The sequence below is a fragment of the Lissotriton vulgaris genome, chromosome 2_1 (assembly GCF_964263255.1).
Source record: "Lissotriton vulgaris chromosome 2_1, aLisVul1.2, whole genome shotgun sequence".
In the NCBI taxonomy this organism is placed as follows: domain Eukaryota; kingdom Metazoa; phylum Chordata; class Amphibia; order Caudata; family Salamandridae; genus Lissotriton; species Lissotriton vulgaris.
This window is the reverse complement of record NC_141687.1, coordinates 1,429,041,744-1,429,067,021: the sequence shown is the minus strand read 5'-3', so window position 1 is coordinate 1,429,067,021 and position 25,278 is coordinate 1,429,041,744. Positions and strand designations below refer to the sequence as shown.

At 43.2% G+C, this 25,278-nt stretch overlaps 1 protein-coding gene across 1 annotated transcript in view; it reads left to right on the top strand.

Moving 5' to 3' along the window:
- Positions 1-25,278, top strand: part of LYPD6B (LY6/PLAUR domain containing 6B) — a 286,780-nt gene that overhangs the window by 165,205 nt on the left and 96,297 nt on the right. Inside the window, exon 2 of the mRNA XM_086958855.1 lies at positions 1,402-1,498. The gene's annotated coding sequence lies outside the window, so the exon portion shown is untranslated. The remainder of the gene's footprint in view (positions 1-1,401; positions 1,499-25,278) is intronic.

Below are 25,278 nucleotides of genomic sequence, written 5' to 3'. Positions count from 1 at the left end.
CCTCAGCGCTCTGAGACCCTCACGGGTGAGTAGCGCCTACAATCCACTGATTGATTGAGGGGATCATCTGTTGATGGAAAGCAGCACATAACTTCTTTTGTGGCTACAGCTTGGATTCTGCTGCTTACGGCTATAGGTGGTTGGCTACTGTTAGTGGTTATATCGAGATTAGGAGCTATGAGTAAGACTTGTGGAAAGTTTTCAGTACACTTGAGAAATTCACAAAATGTCTTGCAATTTCGTTCTAATTATTGATTAGAGCAGAAAATATCTTGTGGGAGAAGAAAACGTCTCAGGAGGAGACATTGTCTTCTTGAACTAGTCCGCCTGCATTTATTGCTTCTGAATTTTTAATATAAGATATGCCTTCCTGTTTAATCTTCACTTAAGATACAGCAAATTTACATTTTATGAATGTTCACATAATTTTGCACAATATGCGTGAACATTTATGAAACTGAATTTTTTAAGTTTGCATAAGCCTGCTAGCATAGTGGCTGAACTGTGAGCTTGGTGGTTGGTGAAAAGTGAAGGAGAGGTAGCTGTCTCCTAACAAACATTGCATTTTGATGTAAAACTCAGCTGTCGAATGTGCTAGATGGTTTCTGATCACTCTTAGAGAGAAAATGGGATTTTACGGCAAATCCTGCATTTCTTTGCTTGTTGGTTTGTAGTTGATGTGACCTGTTCAGGCCAGATTTAATAAACATTTGGTTTTGTGCCGAAACACAATCAAACGATAATAGCTTAACTAAGACACTAGCTGTGTAAATGCAATCTCCATTTCCTATTAAACTCATAAATACATGCCATTCGTTTCCGCTGGTGTTTTATTTTGTTTAACAAAAGCTTTTTGTGTCTATGGAAGACTATACGATTGGGAAAAAATAGATTTCACAAGGTTACACTGATTGTTATTGTTTGAATGCGCATCTTAATTCACACAGAAGGCCTCCCACCTCCTGGGAATAGGTAGCAGCTTCAGAGGTAATACTTTAACGACATTTTGGACTATTAATAGTAGAGGACTATCATTGGATTCTTTTGTTCCTGAACATCAGTCAGTTATAAACAACATGATGTATATTTGAGCAAGAGCTTTGCAAGAAGACCTACTGAACAGTAAAACCTTGTTCGTTTTTCCATTTTACCAACAAATACCCTCCTACAGTCCATTCTAATTCAATATATTGGGGATATCGGGCTTAGTTTTACTGGTTGAAAGAGTCACAAATTGAACCATTTTGTATGTACTGATTATCTTTGGTAAGAGAAGAACAGACTCCGCATATTTCTTCAAAACTGCTAGTACATGTTTTTTGCCCTGTATTTGTTTTTTAGCAAATATATCTATTGAAAGCCATTCAGTGTTTGACTATATTTCATTTTATCTCTATATAGACCTTCTTTGTTGGAAAACTTTTCAAACTCCACGGAACCCTGAAAAGGGGTCTCAGACGCTTAAAGAGGTGCGCGATGTTCAGGTTTAGACTGCCAGGTAAGAGCAAACATATTTCTTTTAAACCCTAGAAAATGTGCAAGTGAAAGGTGTGTACTGTACATAGACCTCTGTCACAGTAGCAACCATGACTGTCGGCCAAAACCGGCTAAGTGGATAACAAGCTAGTACTTAGAGGTTACTTGTGAGGCCATTATTATCTCTCATTGTGTCTTTTTATTTAAAAAGTGTTCATTTTTCCTTCAGCTTGAGTGCATTAACCCCCCCCCTGCTGGTGACGGAACCACTCCGTCATCAGCCGCGGCCCGCTCGGAACGCCTGCACTGCGTGGATTCCGCGCCTGCGCTGAGCATTCTATTGAGCGGGCGGGGCCGTGACGGAACCGCTACGCCATGAGCACAGCGCAACCGCGGCTGGTGATGGAGCGGTTCCGTCACCAGCATGCGCCCGCCGCGCGGCTGCCCCGCCCCCTTAGCACTGTGGCGGAATAGCCGCCGCAGTGAAGGGGTTAAGACCACTTCATGGAAAAAGAAACCACTCAAAAGCAAAAGAGTGAGGGCCTCATGTACATTCTGGACCATTCTAACATCTAGCACAAATTATTTTTGCATTCTTTTAAAGGTTCTGTGCACTGTCCAGATGTATGTACTGGTACAATAAACCTACTGGCACTGAACATGGATCAGTGTCCTATGAGTGATATAGTGTTCATTGAAGAAGTAGGTCACCAGACCGGACTAGGACTTCGTCCTGGACTAGAGGAGAGTAGGATCCTTTCTGATGCCAATGGAAATGTTGTTCCAGATCATGGGTGTGTAGAAAGATTTGTCATATGGTCTCCAATCTACAATGTCTTGGTCTGGTGCCGGCTTCGGTTAACTGGTTAGTTTCCTTGCACCGATCTGCTTTGCACTTGTGGGCCTATTTAATGGTAAGTAATTAGACGCAATGCTTTGCGTCAGATTGGGCTGCACTGTGCCAGGTGGGTTCCAAAGCAAAGGAATGATATTTAACCCCAACTAGGCATATCCTTTTAAATTAGCAGCTTCTTTGCTAATTTCCTATGAATTTAGTTCAACAAACTATTACCACACATTTCAAACAAAAAGGTATCTATCTACTATTCACTGATAATACAAACAGGCTACCACAATCAGCTTCACAAGTGAACACTTTTTTGCCATACCAAAAACATTTTTATAGTTTGTACTGAAAAATCTTATGTGCTTGAAGACTCAATTCTAGCCCTGTTTATGTATAGCCTTACGGCCGGATCATGATCTAGGTGGATGGGATAAGTGACCAATATCCTGTCCACCAAATTACAAGTTCCATAAAACATAAAGGGATTCTAATTTGGCGGACGAGATGTCCGTCACGTTTGTGATGGAGTAACCCAGGCCGCCAAGATCGTAATCAGGTCTTTAGTCATGTCAAGCTAAGGTGGTTACAGCATTTGGGTGTTTCTTTGGCTTGTTGACATATGTTTTGGGTGAAATAGGAAGATCTTTAATAATCTTTTCCAGGCAGGGAAGCATCAGATTGTTTCCAGGACACTGTCTTTGCCAGAATTGTTCCCTGGCTGCTTTTCATCCTCCAGTGCAGGCTCAGTGACAAACTGGATACCTTGTGTGGTAAGGTGAACTGCCATGGAACACTTTAGCAAAACCCATTTGAGAGCAGAAGGGGCCTAAGACCTTAGAATCCATCTAACCCACAGTGTTCACATTATACAAAGCATAATGTGCAAAAAGTTGTACAGGTACACTGCCATGGTGTACATGCCAGCCACATTGCTATTTGGTAACACAAAAATTGCAAGAAGGTAAGGATTCCGTGCCCATTCTAATTTGAAGATGTTGGCATTCTACTTCACCACCGTGGTGAAATGACCTCCTGCTTCATTGCCATTAGTCCTCTTTTGGAGACCCCGGACCAGTTAATTGTGAAGCATGGTAATGTTGTGTCATCAGCAAGCCTCTCTTTCATCCACCATGCTTCAGAGTTCGGCTTCTAATATTTCCATGTACTGCTTCGTAGTGTTTCCCCTTCCACCATCACTTTACAACCCATCTCTCATTGACCTGCTCTCCATTGATAAATGCTTGCCTTTTCTACATTGTATAACAATGAGTTATTTTAATTTAGAGAGGTGTGTGCCTTCTCCACGCAAGGCCTAGCGTCAGAGAAGGGACACAGTTTGTCTTTACACATAGGGCTTAATCTGTGCCGGTGGTTGCAGATGGTGGGGACTGGCACTCATTGTTGGAGCCGGGGGTTTTATTTCTTCATTGTCAGGATTAGGCCCAGAGCAACAGAGAAAACGGGAGACAGATGGAGGAAGAGTAAGAGAGGAAAACAGTGAAAAATTGAGAAGGCAGGGATGAAAACGAAGCTGCAAGAGTGAGATCAAGACACAAGGTGGGTAGGGTCAATCTATCAGTGTTCGTGCAAAGCGCGACTACTCACCTGTAAGGGTCTCAAGGTGCTTAGTGGGGGGGGGAGCTGCTGAATAGCCAGGTCTCGAGGTCCTCCCTGAATTGAGACAGCGACGGTGATTGCCTGAAATGTAGAGGCAGGGAGTTCCAGGGTGGTGAAAGAACGCAATGACTGAATCAAGACTAATCAGCCTTATTAGTCAGCAGTCCTGTAATTTGGCACGGTTTGGGGGTTCACACTAAAATGTAGACCCTTACACTTGTTGTTTTTTTATTTTCACAAATTATGCAGTGGTTGTACAAAACGTTATTGCCCCGAATTTGGGTCTCCCTTTCCCACACTTCTAGTTTCGAAAAGCACCATTCCCAGTGTGAGTTCTCAGGTTTAGTGCCTGTGATAAAGTAATCGCCTTTTCCCATGTTTTATGCTGAGACCCCAGGAGCCCAGCAGTCAAAGGAATTCGCCAGCAGCTGTAGCTTGCTATAAATAGACGGTGAGTGAGAGCAGCAAATAAATGTGAATGTTAGCAGTACTTTCTTAACTTATTTTACCGTAGAAGTACGTGCGCGCGTCACAGGGGACAAAAGATGTCAGGTTAAAGGGTGATTCCTGCGGGGCTAGGCTGCTGCACAATACAAACGGTCGCTGTCAGAAAAAATCGATCTTACTTAAAATAAAAGAATTAACAATTGACAAGATAAACATATACTGAAGGTATCATTTGCGCAGCTCATCAGTCACTGTCACGTTCCAAATGTGCGTATAATTTCTTGGTATTTTTCAAACAGGTTTTCTGGATTGGATTACTCGTAAATATTTCATATATTTTCACCCATTTCCCGAAAATGTAATAAGGAAAAGACAATTTGAGGGCAATTTCTAAGACAGGCATGTGACTTAAGTTCTTTGTTGATTAATTGCTTTTCAGAGGTTAAGGAAACTGAGGAGGGAATGCTTTAACAGCCAGTGAGTACATACATACAAACATGGGGCTTGCTTTCTACCTTTCAACTGTGATTAATGGTGTCTGTCACAACTTTGTGTCAGTAGATTTAACAAAAGTTTACACAGCATATAATTAATCTAGGGACACACACAACCTTTAAAATGAAGTCGAACACGGTATGTGCTCTGCTCGTATGCATTTTTCATTGGTCTGCTGCATTCGTTTGAACAAACCTCCTGTTTTTTTATTAGCATAGATGTTAGGAATTTGTTCCAGTGTGAACTTTGCTTTAATATTTCAATACCTCTTTAAACCCCAAACCAGCGGAGCTGTCAGTCAAACTTACAATGCATTTCCAGGAACTGCAGTGACGGTGGTCGCAAAAATGTAAGAGACATTTGCAGTGGATACCTCTAAATACGGCAGGCAGGGTACCCTCTCCATGGCGGGAATAAAATATTTTGCCACAGCGATGGAATTTACTCGGTCCTCTAACATATGAATCAGACCCCATAGTCTTGTGCTCTCAATGGAAACCTTCCATGCATTACCCAATTATATTTGTGGTGGAGACAGCGGCGGCTCGCACAGGTAACACTGTGGGGCAGTGAAGCGGGACGGGTCGGAGCGGGCCGTGTGGGGGGTAGTGGAGTTCGACATACGACGGGAAAGTGGAGAGTAAATAAACAAATAACACTTACCATGCGCTCGGCGCTGCGGCGAGCGCAGGGTATGTGGTTTTATTAATTTATTTCTTTACTTTACACTTTCCTGTCGTATGTCGAACTCCACTGCCCCCCCCCCACCCAGACCCGCCTGCCTCACCACCCCACAGCATTACCTGTGCGAGCCACCACTGGTTGAGATCGGGTTAAAAACAATTATCTTATTGATAGAGAGCAGGCAACTGATTCTCAGTTTGTAAATAAGATATGGTCATTGGTTCTTGGTTCTGGGACATGGGTTGGGATGTAGGTAGTTCACACTGAAAGGTATAGAAAATTACAAGAATACTAGCAGATTGTGTAGGAGTCGAGTAAGAACTTGCTATTTGAAGGAGTCAAATAAACAGGGTAATAAAAAGGGTGGAACACACGGAGGATGGTAGGTATTTGGTGGACATGAATCAAAGTTGTTTTGTTTTGTGCAGGGTTTATGCAATGTAGTGGTAGAAGTCCTGTCACGTTAGCACTTTAGGCATTTAGTTTTACAGTTTCAAAGGGAAGAAAGATCTATCTGCATTTAAGTTGAATTTTGAATTGAAGCCTCGGGGAGACCATTTACTTGCCTGAAAGTAGCGGAGAGCAATTGAGCAGAACCCTGCAAGAGTCCCTTGCCGACCGTAAGAGCGCAGGAGCGCTGACGGACACCTCCACCATCCGCGCTGCCGCCCCGGGACCACAAATCCCGACAGTCTCTGCGGCGGCGCGTAGCCCTGACGCGACTGGAGCGCCAGGAGGGGCTAGAAAACCACGGAGCCCTCGGTGGAGCGGGGGAGACCATTTACTTGCCTGAAAGTAGCGGAGAGCAATTGAGCAGAACCCTGCAAGAGTCCCTTGCCGACCGTAAGAGCGCAGGAGCGCTGACGGACACCTCCACCATCCGCGCTGCCGCCCCGGGACCACAAATCCCGACAGTCTCTGCGGCGGCGCGTAGCCCTGACGCGACTGGAGCGTCAGGAGGGGCTAGAAAACCATGGAGCCCTCGGTGGAGCGGGGGAGACCATTTACTTGCCTGAAAGTAGCGGAGAGCAATTGAGCAGAACCCTGCAAGAGTCCCTTGCCGACCGTAAGAGCGCAGGAGCACTGACGGACACCTCCACCATCCGCGCTGCCGCCCCGGGACCACAAATCCCGACAGTCTCTGCGGCGGCGCGTAGCCCTGACGCGACTGGAGCGCCAGGAGGGGCTAGAAAACCACGGAGCCCTCGGTGGAGCGGGGGAGACCATTTATTTGCCTGAAAGTAGCGGAGAGCAATTGAGCAGAACCCTGCAAGAGTCCCTTGCCGACCGTAAGAGCGCAGGAGCGCTGACGGACACCTCCACCATCCGCGCTGCCGCCCCGGGACCACAAATCCCGACAGACTCTGCGGCGGCGCGTAGCCCTGACGCGTCTGGAGTGCAAGGAGGGGCTAGAAAACCATGGAGCCCTCAGGTTCGCGGGACGCATGCGGGACGCCCGGAGCGAAGCCCGATAAAGGGCGGTCCCTCGACGGCCCTCAGAGGCCAGAGGAGGCTGGGCTGGGGCACCCCCCTGAGGCCTTCGCACTGCTACACACAATGTATTACTGTATCTAGTCCGCCAAAACAGTTATCGAAGCTGTCTATGTTGTGTTGATTGGTGACCAACTATGAGGAAGCTATCTAAAAGCACCAGGATGCCTACCTTAAGATCGAGTACCAAACAAAAAGCGGACATCCCACAACCGGTACCTACACTCACTGCCATCGACAAAATGTTACAGCAGACAATAGGGGTCGTAACCAATGCGATAGCAAACACGGAGAGAAGGATGTCTCTACCACCAATGACAATTATCCAAGACATGCAGGATGCAGCTACTGATCTTTCAGCAGTTACTTTAGACGCTACAGACGACCCAGATATCAGCCTTTGTGTCACTTCTTCCTTTGCTGATCTCCCGTGCGCTCAGGCTTCTACTGAGAACACGAAGGAGACAATGAATACTCATATTAATTTAAGTTCCACATGTGACACAAAAAAGGCGAAATCAAATAACATGGAGGGAAAAAGGCCCAGAGAATGTTTAAAACAGGGCAAAAAAAAGGTCAAAGCAAAACTACAAATCATAATTTAGTGGCACCCATAATTCCCTCCACACCAGGAATTCCTTGCTGGGTTGCTAATATGGTAGCCGACCTGAAAGCTGATCTAGAAGACACAATCACTGCCCTGATCAAACCCCTTATGTCTAAAATTGATAGACTAACTTCTTTAATAAATAATTAGGGAGTCGGCCCAACAAGACAACTGGCACAGGATAACGCTTCATCAAAAGTGGGACATGATGGGGGCACGCCCAAAAAAATAACAAAAGACAAGTTAGCGCCAACAAATGAATCGGCACCAAATAAATTAAAGAGAGCAAAACAAATGAATACCCCAGCAGCACAAAAAGCCCCAACATCCTCAAAAACTTGTAGCTCTAATGAGACAACACTGGGCCAAACAAAACAATGTCAAGGAACTGCTCAAGTACCAAATGAAAAAATAGATCAAACCCCAAAAGACAAGTCTACGGCAACCCCCCCCCTGTTAACGAATGCTTCAGTAAATAAAACAACATCGACCCGATTTAGGACTATCAATCTTCCACCTGAAGCTCTGCCCTTCGTGGTCATATTGACAGGAGTTCCACCACTAAAAGAGGGAAAAAGGGAAACACACTTGGAACTAAAGAATAAATGTGTGCAGTGGTTGCAGATAAATAGACCCCTACCCCCTAATATCTGTGGTGAAATCCTTACAGTAAGAAGGGGGGAGTGGATTGGGAGAGGAATAAAAACAATAGCAGGGGATATAATAACAGTCAATTTCAGAGACCTTGCAGCAGTGAATTATATATGCAATGCACCCCCTAGTAGATCTCACACACAAATTCACCCCTTACATCTATCATATTTCTATCCATATACACCCCAAAGACCTTTGCAGACAAATAGAATTCACATGAATAGGGTTCAACAAATGGAACCTCAGTATAGATCGGCTCAATGGCAAATGCCTTATCAAGCCACCTCAGCTTATGACCCTTTCTTAACTCAACATGTGCACTGGAATAGGTTCAGTGCTCTTGAAGAGGTGGACTGACTTGCACTGAAGGGGAGTCAGTAAAAAGAATTTGAAAACCAAAAAAGGGGGAAATAAAATAATAGAACAACTATTTCAAAAGATGACCCCAGATCGAAGTAGACAGGATAGTGACATCATGCTAGAACCCCGCACTAACGCAACATCTATAGAAGTAGACCAGGAAGAGTATTTACCAAGGGGTTTAATAGAACCACCCATGGGGGACAACCATGACATTTTTCGAATTATATCCTGGAATATTGCAGGATTAGCAGCTAAATTTGAATCCCAGGAATGGCAGAACTATATTAATAACTTTCAAATCATATGCCTGCAAGAAACATGGGCGGTCGCCCCAAACCTGTATAGTTTAGAAGGGTACAAATGTTTTTCTGTCCCGGCCATAAAGTCATTATCAGGGAGAGCGATTGGGGGATTAATAATGTATGTAGACCTTCCCATGCAGGGAACCTGGTTTAATTATAACTGGGACTCACGCAACATACAAGCTGTAGGGTATCGTTTTAAAAGATTTAATTTCCTTTTACTTAATTGGTATAATGCTGTAGGCACGATGGGAAAGGGGTCCGTCGTTAAGGAACTGTACTCCTGTCTAGAAAAGCTGGATTCTTTAAATAAGACACCAAACCCCCCCAGCATAATACTTATGGGGGATTTTAATTGTCATCTCTGTGATAACTTAAAACAATTTAACAGAAATTGGTCAAGATGCACTGTAACAAAAGGGCCACATTTTGCACATGTAACTGAGGGATGGGACCTAGAGAAATTAACAAAAAGGCACAACTTGGTCCTTACTATGGACCTTGCTGAGTTAGGTGAAAACGGAGACCTCAACCCAACATTTAGAGGCAGAGGTTGCCAGTCGTATATTGACTTCATTCTAGTCTCGCCCCTCATAAAGAGAAACATTAGTAGTATGGCCATAGACATAAGCATCTTTAGTGATCATAATCCTCTGACACTTGTACTAAAAGGTTTTGATTTTAAAAAACTTACACGCAGAACAGATGTTATGGAAAAGGCAGTGGACCAGGGAAGGAAGATTAAGTGGGCTAAGATTGATGGAGACAAATTTTATAGAAGATTAATAACAGAGGGACTAAACGCCATAAATACATGTCTTGATCCTCATGTGCGAGGAGCATTAGTGGTCAGCGCATTTGAAGAAATTGCACCCCATGTGGATAACCTACTAAAGACCTCTAAAGATAGTAAAGTACCCCCTACTCCGCGTTGGTTCGACTCTGTTTGCACTAAGGCGCACAAAAAACTTAAACTTAGCCTCCACTCTAAACCCAGGGACAATCTCAAAATAGCACAAAACAGAACTGAATATAAAAAAGCACTGAAATGTCGAAAAAAGAGCTTACAAATCCAAGCTTGGGAGGACTTAAGGGAGGCGGCAGAAAGGCGAGATATCTCGGGATTCTGGAAGGTTATTAATACCCCATGCTTCCAGGACCCAGGAGCACCTAAAATAATAAATATTATCTTACCTGAACAATGGCAGACCCATTTCCAGAGCCTCTATAATTATACAGGACAATTAATCCAGGGTGAAGGACCAAGGTTAGGCACAAACACAAAACTGGACTTTTTCCTGGAAGAAGTGGAATTGGCAATAGTAGGACTCAGTAAGAACAAAGCACCTGGCCCTGATGGTATACCCCCCGACCTCTACCTGAGAAACAGATCTTTGGGCCCCACTGCTCACGAGGGTTTTTAACGAGGCAGTGGTGGCAGGACTGCCTCGCTCCTGGTCAACAGCAACCATAGTCCCGATCTATAAAAAAGGGAATCGCGATGACCCTCAATGTTATCGCCCTATATCCCTTATAGACGTGACAGCTAAAGTACTGGGCCGTGTTATTTTACATCGTTTGCAGGAATGGGCGGAGGAGTACCAGGTTCTGACAGATGTCCAATATGGCTTCAGGGAGGGTAGATCTACCACCGATCAATGTTTGAACCTGTACCTCCTGACAGCAAAATACACCATCGCTAGCAGTGGGACTATATATATGGGGTTCATGGACCTCTCCGCGGCTTTTGACCGTGTAAACAGAGAAAAACTTTGGTCGTTATTGCTAAGTCTAGGAGTGGATCAACCCCTTGTAGATGTCCTAAAAACCCTACATTGGAATACGTCTGCAAGTATGAGATACAACCAAGAGGGAAGTAGGACTGATCCCTTCTTATGCACCAGTGGAGTGAAGCAGGGCTGCATTTTAGCGCCCTTCCTGTTTTCTATATATATTAATCTCCTGGACAAAGAACTACTCAAATTACACGTGGATTCACCCCAAATTGGCCATCGAGCGGTGCCGGTATTACTCTATGCCGATGTCGCGGTATTGTTAGCCAGAACTCCATTGGGGCTACAGAAGTTGATTGGAAAAATCTTACATTATGTCAACAGGAGCAAAAGAAATAGGGAAATTTATTGGGTCACACAAGATTGGCCAGGTTAAGATCTTCTCATATCTTGGTGTACTGTTTGACGATCAATTGAACTTCAACCCCCTGGTGGAGAAACATGCAACGAAGCTGGCGGCGTCATCAGGGGCCATTATGGGGTACGGGAGAAGACTGGGTAGATGGTCCCCAGAGCAAATATTAAATCTGTACAGATCGAAATGCTGTGCTAAGGTTACTTACGGAGCAGAAGTATGGGGCTTTATAGACAAAAAATTGCTACAGATCCAGGTGGAAGAAAATAAATTCCTTAGAAGAATCTTGAAACTACTGCAGAGCACCCCGGCCTTCATTATTCATGAGGAAGTTGGAGAGCCTTATATTGAAGACCGGATTAAAATTAAACCTCTTCTTGCTTGGTTCAAAATCTGGATTAACCCAGAAGCGGTCCTTACAAGACAAATTATAAAAGACTGTCTGAAACGTGACAAAGGGGGTCACATACCCTGGCTAAAGTACATAAAGGACTCTATGGAGGCAATTGGCTGTAAAAAATGTTCACAGACCCAGAATCCTTAACTGGCCAGAACAAAACAATGGTTAAAAAGCTTTTTTCAGATTGGTCACTTACGACTAGGGCTGAGATGGAAAGATGTAAGCCCACTGTTTTATCTTACTGCCAACTAACAGTGAAGCAAGGAATAGAACCATATCTGAGGGTTATGCATAATGCTCAGGGCCGATATTATATGACCCGATTTAGACTAAATATGCTCCATCATTTACTTGCGGTCCCCTCTGGGTTCACTCTCACAGTGGAGGCGAAGGGTACCTGCGGCTGCGACGCTAGGTCTCCGCAGGATACCCTTCACTTTGTTTTGTTATGCCCCTTTTATTCCGCCTCAAGACGTAAGTTTTTAGTAGGGCTCCTGAAAGAAACAAAACTTAGACAAGCAAAAATGGCCTTGAGGTTTCTTCAGGAAGCCGCAGATGCTCACACGTTGTTTTGCACTAGAAGTTTTATACGGGTTGCATTGCGGCTAAGGAACATCAGAGAAATAACTGACTCTAATGCTATTTAATTACGTAAAGTAAATTCCTCTTTCCCCTTTGTTCATGAAATGCGTTTTTAGCCAATTTTTTAACTCATACTTTTTTAAACTTGTATTTAAAATATGTGTATATTGTGTATGTGCTTTTATGGTGTGTTTTTAAGTGCAGAATAAAGATTTATAATTGTTGTTAAAAAATGTTTTTGTTGAATTGAAGCCTCTAGTAAGGTCTTAAATAAGTTCGCAAGCCCTTCTGTTTGTAGAGAGAGCAGGCGTTATGTCCCTTTTTTTTTTTTTTTTAGAAGAGAGCACATTAGAGTGTCTATTTCAGTTAGGTTGAGAACTTCGAGTTTTTTTTGTTAATTCCACATAGTTGTCAGTGGCCCTTATTATTGCTGCAATAAAATTTCATAATTTGGTTACCTGTATTGAAAAACTAGCCCGTCAACTGTTTTGTTTTTGTAAGATGGAATGATTGGTCGAGGTGCTGGTTTTGAACATAGATTCCTAGGTTGGGTACAGATGGTGATTTTCATCTGCTGGAATTCAAAATTGTGAGTGATACATAGTAGTTTAAATAAGGGTCTTCTTGTGACCGGCAACCAGAAGAGAATCTTCAATGTGGGGAAGATGTAAATGTGAATGTTAATATGCAGAAGTAATCATGCGGCTGAACTCTGAATTTTTGGGAGTCAGCTCATGCTTGAAGGTGGACTGACTAATTCAGCACCTTTTATGGCATTGAATGAGATTGCATAAGCAAATGCAACCTTCATAGCACGAATGGGTGGTAAAGCTAGTAATAATTGCAATTTACACAAGGACGTTGTGGTTTGGGATTTTATTTGGGGACTTGTGGGAAAAGATGGGACCTCAGATCCTGTACCTACTACATTTCTCAGATTAGGGTGGGTGTTTCCATCCTTAAAACCAAAATTCTGGCCAAGGGCACACACTATATGCTGATTTGTGCATCAAGAGAGCAACCCCCTGACCCTCCAACAATATTTGGCAATGTGAAAGCCACTGGATCCCATTCATAGCTCCAAAGAATTTCATAGACGATGTGAACTGAGGCTTGTTAACCTTTTCTGCAGGTGGCAACGAGAACCCACAGAAAGTAGTACATAGATATTTATTTAAGGATTTTACATAGCGTCTCTGTTACCCATATTGAATGTGATTGGGCTACATATGTAACTTTAAAAAACCATGAATCTCGAAGAACTTAAAATGGCATTGCAATTTAATGGTTCTATTCTAACAGCTGCAAATGCGCAAATGATTTATTACAATGCAAATGTCAGAGTCCTTGTTACTGCTACCGCATAGTGAAATTAACATGAGAAAACCCCTCTTAAATGTCTAGCAGGCGGCATTTTACAACGACTATATACTGGAAAACAACTCTCTTGATAGATGTAAAGCTCCTATATGATGGTTGTACCTACAACACAAAATTAACCCCCTGCATTCTGGTTTTCGTTTCATACATTTATTAAACAAATGTTCATGAAAACATCCATGGCATAAAACATATAATACAGATGTGCCTTTTTTTACCATGGTTGAGAGGGTGGAGAAGCTTCAGGACTCAGTCGAGGCATTCAGCCATGGCTTAACCCCATACTCAATAGTAGCAAGAAATAGCTTAATTTACTCTATGCACATGCATATATCCTATACTTAAAACGAACGAATACGATCCACATGGATAACCATGCACACAGTGGCGGCTGGTAGGGGATGATGGTGGGGGAAAGAGGGGAGGTTATAAAATAAACAAAAAAGAATACTTACCTTCTGGTTGACGTTGCCAGCCGCCGCCTCTCCTTGCTGGAACCAGGAACAGGAAGCACCCAGGCTTCCAGACTCCCCTAGCAAATCAAGACGCTGATGACAGCAGCGTCGTGATTGGTCTGAGCGCCGTGCCTCGGCGCGTAGAGAGGGGGCCTGGGCATGCTCTCCACCCAGGCTATAATACAGAACATTGAAAGTGTGCATGACTGTTTGGCCGGCCAGTCATTCTCACTTTAGGAGCAGCGTCAGCCACTCCTCCTCCCTGTGACACGGGGAGCCCGGCCCGCCCCACCCTAAACTGGCGGCAACTGGAATACTAAAAATAAAATTATAATAACTTCTGTTATCATTTTATTTGTTCCATTGCACTGCTTTAAAGCGGTGGGGCGACACTCCTCTGCCTTTGCGGAGGAGCCACCACTGCATGCGCAATATCTAATATGATTTTTCTACTACTATTTGGCATCTGCTTTCTGTTTGGCTTACTAATCATAGGATAACATCATAACCGTTCATTCACACTTTAAAAACTATCCTATATAATGTGTACTTACAGCTACAAAGGCATCACGTCTGTGCTTTTTGTTGACCACGTGTCAAGATCATAATTTTACCAAAGGGCATAATTTGTATGTACTTCAAAACGGAATTCCTCCAAAGCAGTCATTTAACAGTATGCAGTAAACAGCTTCATTATGGGCACGAGAGGTGGTACAGGCAATTAAAAATGATTGTGCTGAAATAATGTTTCTTCTTTAAAGTGTGCTTGTCTTGCATTATTTTGATGGCGCTGTTTCACAGGGTGTCAGAGACCGTGTTGTGTTTCTTTGGGTGTTTGTTTGCTTGGTGCAGGGGTGGCAGGCAAAGTTAATTCTGCTTACTGCCTATCACCTGTGTTATTTGTTTAAGGGACATAGATAGCGCGCTGCTTTATTTAACCTCTCACAAAATTAACAAGCAGGGTCAAAGGTTACTCAGACTGACTCATACAACTTCGAACAATGACTTGCAGTTTGGGGGATTTTATTTCACATTAATTTAAGCAATCAATAGAATATTGTTTTTAAACGAGTCATCTCACCATCCTGCTAGCAGGCAATCGTTTCATGTATATCTCCAGGGTCTGAAACGACATCCCTGTTGATATCAAAACTGCCCTACCTCATTTGCAAGCTTGAAAGGAGCCGAAGACTGTGGTCAAACTGGGGAAGTAAATGCAGCCTTTGCAGAAATCTTCAAACCAGCCCCATTCCATCCACTTCTTGCACAACCTCTCTTTCCATTCAGCCATATCTCTCTGTCCTTCTCTCCTCTCTCTTCTCCTTCCCTGATTACTTTCGCTCTACCTTCCAACTCCCTCCCCTTTATTTGACTCTCTCTTGAAGCTTCTCCATGGCTGCTACAATGAACCTCAGAGGGCAGAGGAAAGTGACAGAGGCACCATGAGCGACCCAGGATTTCCACGACCGGCCCTCAGGGGCTCCAGCTCACCAGTGAAATGCCCATTGGAACAAAAGGCATCTTTGGTCCTTCTAAAGACCCATCTCATCTCTTCAGAGATCACTTCTGTAGAGTCCTTCCCAGCCTGGGTACCCGCTAATGACTATGCCACACATGAGCTTTTTAAAACACGTCTTTATTCTTCTGTGTGTAACTGCAAACTCAACATTCTAAACCCGCATTCACTTCACTATGCTATAATGCATTCTTTTAGAGTCCATCAGGAGATAAAGGGTTCCGTCATTGCTAACTCACTTAAAATTACAACTACATCTCCACACAATAGGGTTGCCCGCCAACAAACATCCTGCTTCATTGTAAAGGATCCTGATCCGTATGTACGCCAGGGTCCCTTTCAGCATGATGTTGCTCTGTATCTAGATTTTTGCAAATACCTATACATACAAGCAGAAAGCATCAAATGAACTTAACAATATGGGAACCTCTGTTATGGAGCATGTGCAGGACATCATGGCATAGGCGCTAGAATTGCCTAAAAAATGCATCATATTCCTTCAGCTCGAAAATTATAAACCACACTGCAGATACACATGGGGTTTACAAATTCTAAGTTTGAAATTTCTCATGCAAGTGTTTGCTTTGCACTTTACGTTATATAAGGCTAATGTTTTATTGGCTAATAGAGTATGCTAACAAGTCTAAGAATCCAAATATTGCAGTGCCTGCTGGTCCCAACCCAAAATAGTTGCAGCTAAATGCTTGTTTTGTCAGTTGCTGTTAGATATGGGTATTTAGGCCCCAAAAAGGGGAAGGAGGTTCTGATGCAATTGCAAACTGTGTCAGTAAATCCAGTTACATGGTTCGCTTTGGCAAATAGGTTGCAACTTGGGGTGTCTGTTTAATATTGCCAAGCAGTGAAACTGAAGGTGCCACAGGAATGATTTATGCTTACACGTGGTTTTAGAAGGGACTCTGACTACGTTGTCGTCATAGTGTGGAAAACGTTTAATCTGCTTTTGAAATATGAATTGATCTAGTAAAGCTCTGAGAAAGTAGAATGTCTGACAAAATACAAAATGAATTGCTCCTTGGTTTTAGAACAAGTAATCTTCACCCTGCACAGGGGCGGCTCCTCCATTAGGAAGGAGGAGCATCGCCTCACTGCTTTCTCGCAGTGTGAGAAGCAAAAACATAAAATGGTATTTTAAATCCATTTTATGTTTCTGCTTCTCGTGCTGCGAGAAAGCAGAAGGGTATGCCTGCTTGGGGGCGGGCAGGTGGACGGGCCAGGAGGAGTGGCTTGCCCAATGATGTGGGCCCTGACTGTTTGGTCGGCCCTCTGGGGCTGACCAAACTAGTCATGTGCACTCTGCATTTTCTCTATGTAGGATGCATGCAGCCTACTTAGAGAAAATGGCCTCCCCCATGGGCACTCAGCTTAGGGGAGGAAGGCTGCCTTCTTCCTGTTCCTGTTGGAGGCAGGAGAGCAGGAAAGCAGCAGGAAAATGCAGGACCTAGCCAGGAGTGGAGGCGGCACAGGATCCGGTAAGGTAAGTTTTTTAGTTTTTTTTATTCCCCCCACGCGAAGCCCAGCGCGACCCCCCCCCCCCACCTGCGAGTCATACTGGCCGATACTGGCCCTGCACCTGGTGTAAAACTTCCATTGGCATTTGGTGAGCAGCAGGTCAGCCCAAATCAATAGCAGTAGTTCATCTGTCGAGTCCCCTTACATTTAAAAGTGCCAGAAGCAATTTGGTGAATAGGACACAACCTCGAAGGTATAACGAATTATTGGTGAAGGAAAATGTCAGATTGATCACCATTTAAAATTAGGCCTGGTAGAGAGACAACTGATACATTTAGTTTTTTTTTCAAGAAAATTACTGTAGTGGTTTCTCAAGTTTAAGTATTACTTGTCATTAATTATAAATTGAAAAAGTTGAGGTACAGATTTTTCTCTTATGAATGAACAACAATACTTTATCACATTTATAACTTTGAACCCGTACAGTTAGGAGCCCAGAATTTGAAATGAATGTTGGCACTTAAAATTGAAATCACACTTCTTTCCGTAGGGCCACCACTTTTCTATCGGGTCTCTGAGGTTCTTTCTCTCTCTTCACCCCCATTGTAACAGGACACCATTTTTGGCCAATAACCCGCTTTATAAAACCCCCTCAATCGATCAGTCACTATTTCGAATGATTGTGGAGCAATTGCGGTTACAGGAGACCAGCATTCACCGGAGTAGGGAAAGTGTTTTGTTGTGGAGACCCTGGAACAGAACAATCCTATTGTCACTTTGGGGAAAAAACACAAAAGGTCTGCACCACATTTTACATTTCTACAAAAATAGGTGGTCAGTAGTCCCCTTAGTAAGTGTATTTGGCAGGTGCACTGCCTTATTGCAGAGTAACTGGATCAGGGTAGAATCCAGGAAAAAGACAAGAGTTTGGCTGCTGGCGAGCTTTTAGTGGAAACTTTGAGGATGATTGATTTGACACCCTAGAAATGTAATGCCCTTATTTCATTCCTCAGGGGGGGGTGGATGCTTAGATGGATGGCAACCTCTGCTGTAGATGGATGCCATTAGCCCTTTAGCTGCTTCATGATAATATCGAGTTTTTTAAGTTGCAAGTCTTTTCACAATTGTAATAGCACTTACTGTTTACACATTTATTTTGACTTTACCATCTCAACTCTGCTTACTTTGAGTTCATTTTTTTCTTATCCTATTTCATGGATGTTTTTCGACGACAATTGAAGGAAACACATTCTCAGATTTCAGAGTAGCACTTCGAATATTCGAGGATATTTAATTATTTAAAAACATAAATGATTCGTGGAAGCTTCAAGTTTAAGAGCACATACAATGACTCATGATCTAAAATACCTATAAATCTCTATAAACCCTTATAATCACTCTTGTAGCCATGCAAAACGGTAGAGGGTGCCAGACACAGATAGAAAACCAGAAAAAATGAAAGTTACAATTGACTTCCTGATGTTTCTATACATTGTACTTCACCAATATGCCTAGAAATGTGAAAATAATCATATCTTTCGAGCAACAACACTAGAACAAATATGTATACTAGTCTCTGGTACCCAGACTGTTCCGGAAAGTTTTAAAAACAATACATTTTTATATTTGCTTGCTTCATATGCTTTATATTACTCTGAAGTGCATCAAGTGAAAGTGGTCGAGAGTCAACAGATCAAGGTGTGATCTCTTTTGGAAATGTATTAATACAGACAAGTAAGTCTTTGAGCATTCGTAAACTCCTCTCTTACTCTTTGCCACTGTGGTAATGGCCAGAGATTTACACAAGTCAAGACCCGGAGCAAATCCCTGTGGAAAATGTCCAATTCCTATGTTGCTGTGTCTTTTCCCGATGCCGAATTGTTCTATACCGCATGGGGAAATGGGAATGCACAAAAAATTCACATCATGTCTTTAGAAATTCACCTAGAAATCTGAGAGCACTGCAGCTTTCCAGATGCACATTTAGGCAAGTGATTCACCAAAGGGACAGTTATGTTTTTTTCCCTGTGAAACTGGATCAATCAATCAAGTTGTATTTGTAGAGCTGTACTTGTCACCGAGAGGGTATCCAGGCACTAGCTGCAGGTTTCAGTCGAAGAGCCATGTCTTGAGTCCCTGAAGTTGGTCAGAGAGGGTGCGGTGCGGAGCTGGAAGGGAACGGGTTCCATGCTTTGGCTGTGATATGGGAGAAGGAGCGTCCTCTGTGAGGCTGCAGCATATGGAAGGGTTCTGTGCAAAGTCGGGTGTGTGGAGCGGGAGGTTCCTGGGGGGTCAGTGGAAAAGAAGGCGGTGGTTCATGTAGGTGGGACCCTGGTCGCAGAGGGCTTTGTAGGCATGGGTCAGGAGCTTGAAATGGTATCTCATCTGGACCGGGAGCTAGTGGAGGTATTTCAGGTGTTGGGTGATGTGGGTTCCTTTGGGTGGGTTGATTTAAAAAAAAAATATATATAGAGTACCAAAACAAGTACAAAGCTGAATAAAAAATCATACAATCACCTGACCCTCACCCCCACCCCACCCCTTAAACAAAAACAATAAGGTTGACTTGAGGTAGAGAGAGCCAGTTACATAAAGACCCTAGTTGCCTTTCTTAGTCCGCATAATGTATAAGATAAAGTGTAAACACAGAAGAGTGGTTAATTTTGACATCCATAGTGAGCTGTAAGCAATGTGGTATATACAACAACATGAACATAGTGATATCCCTGCCATGAATCATTAGAAAACAGATAGGTCTAGCCTTTAAATAATCAAACATCCCATACAATTTGGTCAAAAAGAAAAAGGAAGAAAATTTGCTTTTCAGGGTCCCTAGGAGTGATTCTGACTGAGCCAAATGGTTAAGGGTTCCCAGATAGCTAAGCCCTTCCTTTTTTCCTGGATGCCTTTTTTTGCAAAGATAGCCTTCTCGAGGTGGCAGGTCGTGACCAATCGGGCCAGCCATTGGGAGAACAATGGAGGGTTTGTTTCTATCCAAGACAAAGCAATACAAATCCTCAGTATGCTCATGGCTACAAAAATAAGCGTTCCACCGTTCTTTCTTTTAAACTTGTCTTGTATCCCCAACAGAATAATCATGGGGGTTAACTGGATGTCCTGAGAGAGGACTTTGCTTAAGATATCTTGTATTTTACTGAGCAATGGTGCTAGTTTCAGGCAGGTGGCAAATATATGCACTGAGCCTGCACTGAACTCTGAGCACCAAGGACAAAACGTCCCTTTGCCTGTTCCCCATTTAGCAATTTTGCTAGGTGTAATATACAGAAGGAAGGCGGTCTTATAGAATTGTGCCTGCAATTTGGCCGACAGCAGGTAACTCTGGGCAGATCAAAAGGCACAATAAAAGGTATTATAAGGAGTATCCAGCTTCAGCTGCCATTTGCTATCTTAGACATGTCATCGAGCATTTGGCTATTCAAAGTGGAGTATATATATCCAATACGGGGTAGAGCGGGGTCCTTTAGTTTGTCAATAAGTTCAACCTTTGCGAACCCAGTAGTCCCACAGCCTTATGGGCCAAGAAATCTCTTATGGCAATATACTTAAAGGCCTCCTGTTCCCTCAGATTGTATTGAGTATTAAGGTCAATAAGCGGCATGATTTCTTTGGTGGTAAACAAATCTCCCAGCTTTAAAATTCCCGCTTTATACCAGTCTTGGAGATAAGATCTCCCATAAATAGCTAGCAAGTTGGTATTATTATTAATGGGAGAATAAAGATTCAGTCTGCCCAGCCCATAAATTCTACGTATGTTGGAAAAAACTTTATAGGCGCTCATCTGGGCCTTAAATCTGAACAGTTTGTAATATCCAAATGTCAGTTGCCGCCACAGGCATCCTTGAGTCTCCTCCCCAAGTAGTAATTGAAAGGGGGATGGGAGTCCTGTGGTTGCAATATAAGAATGTTCATGTAACAGTTCCGTGCTATACTGCAGAACTGCAGAACTGAAGCCAAGTAATACAATCTTAAGTTAGGGAGCACCCATCCACCTCTCTCCCTGGGAAGGGAGAGCAGCCTAAAAGCTCGCCTAGGATGAGCGTATGCCCAGATAAATTGATGACAGAGTTGTTTAAATCTCTAAAACATTGTTTTCCTGATCTCTAGCGGGATAGCCCTGAACAAATTTAATAGTTTGGGGAAGTAGGTCATCTTGATAACATTACACTGCCCCACCATAGTCAGGTGTAAGTTGTTTATCCGATTAAGCGCTCTTTTAGTTTCTAGCGCCAACGGGATCAGATTTTCTTCCATGATCAGGTCGGTATTTGTGACAATGCTGGCTGTGGGATTAAGATAGAGAACTTGAATGACTTGAATCGCCTTGGGCCCAAAACACATCCTTCTCGTGAGGCCCCAGGCAAATTTCCAGGAGACCCAATAGAATGCTTTTTCAGGATCGGGTAAAATTAACGATATTGGGTCTCCTGAAATCTGAGCTGCGTCAAGTAAAGGGATGGTCCGTCGGACGTGTTCAGTAGTACCTTTCTTAGGAATAAAGCCCTGTTGCCATTTCAACACCAGGGGCTCTATTCTAGAAGATAGTCTAGACACAAAAATCTTAGAGTATATCTTAGAGTCGCAGTTAATTGGCCTATAAGAGCCCATTTCAAGTGGTGACATCCTTTTTTGGAAAAATTACGATCTTAGCATTGGACCAGGAAGCGGGTCTAGAAGCCCTGTTAAAGATAGAAACTACAAGAGAATTAAAGAGAGCTCTTATTTGGGGAGCAAAACGTTTATAAAACTCAACAGGGATACAGTTGGCAACAGCAGCTTTACCATCTGGCAGACTTGCTAGGGCCATAGCAATTTCTTCCCAGGTCGGAGGATCTTCTAGTTGGCCATGATCTTCTGCACTGAGTTGAGACAGAGAGATTTTTTTTAAATAGTTAGAGATCCGATGACCTAATGTTCTCCTCAGAGTAAAGATTTTGATAAAACTCTCGAAATGCCCTTTGGATTTTAGTCGGGTCATTAGTAATCTCTCCTGTAGAGAGTTGAATCGAGAGTATTTCACTAGCAGAAACCTGCTGCCTAGTTCTGAGAGCCAATTGATGGCCGATGAGCTCACTACACTCATAGATTTTCTCGCGTGCAGAAGCCCATTTAGCTGCCACCTTCTCTGCAAAAATTGACCCAATTTTAGCCTTCGTGACAGTCACTTCAAGTTGAGCAGCTTCAATTCAGCCTCCGTTTGAACTGCCTGAATTAATATCTCCTCTGCCTGTTTCATCTTGTCTTGAAGTTTCATGATCTGTGTCTTTTCTTTCTTATTTTTCCTTATGGAGAACCGTAAGGACTTCCCCCTGGATACCCGCCTTCAATGTATCCCATACCATCATAACTGTGGCTGACCCTATATTTAGCTGAAGGAACTCTTGGATCCACCCCTGCATATGCATTCGTTATCCGGTATCATATAGTAAAGCTTTTTCAAAGCTCCATTTCGGGATCTCCCTGCTGGTTCCCACCCCAAATGTTTAAGATAAGTGGGTTGTGGTCTGACATACATCGCAGAACAGTATCTATAGAACAGTCCCGAACCAAGGAGGATGAAACCAGAAAGTAGTCCAACCTGGCTAAGGGGAGGTGCAGGGCTGAAAAAATATGTGAATCCCGGCTGGCTAGATTTTAAACTGGCCCACAAGTCGCTGAGCCCATGAGTTTGCATTAGATTTAATACAGCTCGGTATACTTTGGGCTTTCTACCTACGTAGGACCATTGGTCGTTCGCTTTCCAGTTACTGGGTAAATTGATGTTAAGGTCACCACAGATAACGATTGGGAGAGGCCAATGGGCAAGTTCTCCTCTGATCCAGTTGATTACCCCAGGGTCATCAGTGTTAGTCCCATAGATGGAACATAAAGTAAAAGAAAAATTGGGAGGTAGGCAACATTCCGCTATGACCCTTCTTCCAAGAGGGTTGGATTTCACACTGACAGACTTCAATGAATGCCTGCTTTGTACCATAACCCCTACCCCTCTTATCTTTGCACCCTGTGGAGTCCCCCCAATAACTCTATACCCCAGAGAGTTCAGCAAATGTTTAAGTGATCCCACTATATGTGTTTCCTGGAGACTAACAATGTCAGCCCCCAGTGAGCGCAGGCCCTATGCCACCTTTTGTCTTTTCAGGGCGTCCTTTCAGGCAACATATGTTAACTGAGACAATTCTGAGGTTACTTAACTTATTCATACAACTTTTTTATCAGCTGGTCAAGATTAAACACCATGCAGATTGTATACACCTCCTAATCAAAGTTACGAACAGCTTTATCCTGTATGCAGCAGTGCCTTAAAAGTTCCTTTTCCTCTGTTACCTCAAGCTTACTCAGTTTGCTAATTTTTTTGCCCTTTTGATTCTTTTGACTTCCAATATAGCTTCGCAGTAACTAAGACCAATAACGTAAGGACAAGTGTCATTGATCCCTCCACCACAGTGCAGTTAGCCCCCCACCCCTCCCAAACCCACCCACCCCTAAATTAGAGCATTCAGGGAAGCCCTGAGTGATGGTTATCAGATATGGATCCCTGCCGCCAAGCCACACCGTATATAGCAGCCAAGAGAATTCGGTATATGCCAATATTTGAAGAACCAAAAGGAAGATAAAAAGAAACCAAGGAAAGAAACAGGGGGAAAAAATAAGGTTCCCCCATTTAAAAACTGATCTACCAAAGCTGTCTGTGCGTTAATCTCGTGAGACAGACAGTAGCGGGGAAGATCAGAAAGATCGAAAAAGAGGTAAAAGAATGGGAAAATACTAGTTTTTGTAAGTTTCTCTTTGATAGAGAAGTTTTGTCTATCATTTAACTCTGCAACTTTTTTTCCTTAAGTCCCCCCAGAAAATCACTAGCCTTAATCTCTGACAAAAAGATCAGAGAGGACCCATTTAAGATGACTTTCAGCCTGACAGTGTTCATTAAGAACACCTGAGCACCCAACTGTTGAAAGGAGGCAATTAGTTGGCGCAGTCGCCACCTCCGCTCTACTGTAGAATGATAAAAGTCAGGTTTAGCGAAGAACATTAACCCATTAGACCCCTTCTGAGAGTTCGAGCGGGCTTGCTTATAAGCCAGCTGTCTAAGAAGGAAGTTCCAAAAGAACACCAGTAAGGACCTGGGTTTTTCTCCAGGAAAACTGCTGCCGTCGCGTTGTTGCTTTTGATTAAAAGGGACGCAATGTGCCGTTGAACCTCATGTTCCCAATTCCAGTTTGAATGATCAGGAAAAGCCTCTCCCAGGAGTTTCACAATATAGCGCCTTGGGTCATCTTCCTCTACTCCTTCTGGAATACCTAGTAGGCGAAGATTATTCCTGCGTTGCCGGTTCTGCTGCTCTTCTATCTTCTTTTTGTAAAGAAGAGGAGTTTGGTCCTGGGGTGCAGGGGTAGCTGGACAAATTGAAATATGAACAATAGAGAATTTGCCGGCCCCCACGTGGATACTTGTTTCGCAAAGAGTCATTATTTGTGAAATCGTTGCTTTTGAAAAAGAAGATTGTACATAAACTGTCTATATTTGTATATATGTTTGTTGTATAATAGTTGTATATATGTATAAATGTGGTTTATAAGTATCTTTCTCACCCATGAAAATATACAAAGAAACTTAATAAAATTCTAAAAGGTTTAAATAAAATACCTTCACAAGCGGAAGATAATTTCTTTGTTTGTGTTTTCTTAAAATTTGAAACAAGTATCCACGTGGGGGCCAGCAAATTCTCTATTGTTCATAGCTCTTCTATCTTCGTCACTAAATCCGACAAACATGCAGCGTGAAAAGAACCTTGACCTTTTAGGGTGGTTACTTCTACTACTAGGCTCTCTGTACAGCCTTCCACCATGGTAACATGATTGCTAATGCCAGTGCATATTTTACTTAACTTCCTCATGCCCCCATGTAGTTTTTTGGAAGCCCCTTTAGCTAAGCGACTGTCAGAGAGGGTCTCTTCTTGGAATTGCTTGATTGAAGCTAGAATACAGCTTAAAGAGGGTTCTGCTATGGACTCTGGTGTGGTTTTTAGGTTTTCCCAAAGCGATGTTTGATCAGCTTCTTCGCCAAGGGGAAAAGACATCTGAGAGTCTGGGTAGTCCCATTTGAGCTGACTGCGTCTTTTTGCCTTATTGCATATCTTTTTCTGGCGCTGAACAGTTCCAGTGTCTTTGGAAGGATCGGTGCCATTGTCTTCACTTGAGCTGGTTCCGCCTTCATCTGTTGTGGACAGAGAGCCATCTGACACAGAATAGAAACCTTCACTGCTAAGCTCAAGAGTCCAGGGAACTTGGGGGCCAGGACTAACTTTCAAGCTAGGGATATAGTGCCG